Source organism: Dendrobates tinctorius, unplaced genomic scaffold, assembly GCF_039654945.1.
Source record: "Dendrobates tinctorius isolate UK_male_01 unplaced genomic scaffold, ASM3965494v1 ptg000033l, whole genome shotgun sequence".
Classification (NCBI taxonomy): domain Eukaryota; kingdom Metazoa; phylum Chordata; class Amphibia; order Anura; family Dendrobatidae; genus Dendrobates; species Dendrobates tinctorius.
In genome coordinates, this window is record NW_027361701.1 from 17883385 (window position 1) to 17885071 (window position 1687).

The window sequence follows — 1687 nt, forward strand, 5'->3', positions numbered from 1 at the left end:
TTGGGGGAAGAGGGTGCTGCTTCCAATAGCTCAGATGAGGAGCATCCACAGCAGACATCGACATCGCAACAGCTGTTATCTGGCAGGCCCGGAGCACTCCAAAGACAGGTTCCAAACATCAAAAGAGTTGCTGGACAGCTTGTCCAGAGGGTCAAAAGATCACAGCGTGCTAGGCCGCAAAATGTCTGCCAAAGTAGGAAGAGTGCAGTGTGGCACTTTTTGAACAAAATCCTCATGATCAGACCAAGGTTATCTGTAAGAAGTGCACAAAGACCTTTAGCCGAGGGAAAAATCTGAAAAATTTGAATACCAGTTGCATGCTTAGACATTTAACCAGCATGCACTTGCAAGCGTGGACACAACACCAAACCTCAAGTGCCACATGTGCAGCTGATCACAACGAAGGTAGTTAGCAACGCTACATTGTTTCCCCCACTGTAAGCCCACCGGTTAGCACAGCAGCAAATGTTGAGGTGTCGTTGCAAGACCACAGCAGTCAGGGAATCCCACTGTTATATCAACGAAAGACTGATTCTAGGCCATCAGAAAGAACACCAACTCCATCACCATCATCAACCCTCTCTCAGTCCGCCCTGTCCACCGCTACTTCCACCATATGCAGCTCTCAAGTCCAGCTCACCCTCCCAGACACTATGAGTAGGTCAAGAAAGTACTCAGTCTCTCATCCGCGTACACTGGGTTTGAACGCCCACATTGCCAAACTAATCTCGTTTGAGATGATGCCCTTTCGGTTGGTGGAAAGCACAGCTTTCCGCGAACTCATGGCCTATGCAGTACCATGCTATGACCTACCCAGTCGCCACTTCTTCTCTCGCAAAGCCATCCCAGCCCTCCACCATCATGTGAAAGACCGCATTGTCCATGCACTCAAGCAGTCAGTTTGCGGAAAGGTGCACCTCACAACTGATGCATGGTCCAGTCGGCATGGCCAGGGCCGTTACGTGTCCATCACTGCGCACTGGGTTAATGTGGTGGATGCAGGGTCCACAGGGGACAGCGGTGGTGGGACAGTGCTGCCTAGCCCACGGTATAGGAAACAGTTGGCTGTAGGCGTTCGACCCTCCTCCTCCTCCTCCTCCTCCAGAAGCGAAAGCTCGTCCACAGAGCGCAGTCGTACGAGCACTCCATCTGCAGCTGCCACTGTTGCACACGATGTGTCCCCCTATCGAGCAGCTAGTGGAAAGCGTCAGCAGGCTGTGTTGCAGATGATGTGTTTGGGCGACAGACACACCGCCGAGGTGCTGGCCGAGTACTTGAAGCGACAAACTGAGTCATGGCTGGGCATTGTACATCTTGAGGCAGGCAAGGTAGTTAGTGAAAACGGCCGTAATTTTGTGGCAGCCATAGCCCTTTTAAAACTCAGCCACATACCTTGCTTGGCTCACACCTTGAACCTGGTGGTGCAGTGCTTCCTCAAAAATTATCCGGAGTTAACAGCCCTGCTCCAGAAGGTGCGAAGACTGTGCGCGCACATCCGCCGGTCGCCTGTACACTCCGTTCGTATGCAGAAGCTGCAGCGATTGCTCCACCTTCCCAACCACCGCCTCATTATCGACATTGCAACAAGGTGGAACTCCACCCTGCACATGGTGGAGCGGCTGTGCGAGCAGAGGCAGGCCATAATGCATTTGTGGGAGGATACACGGCCAGGCACTTTGAGAGCAGA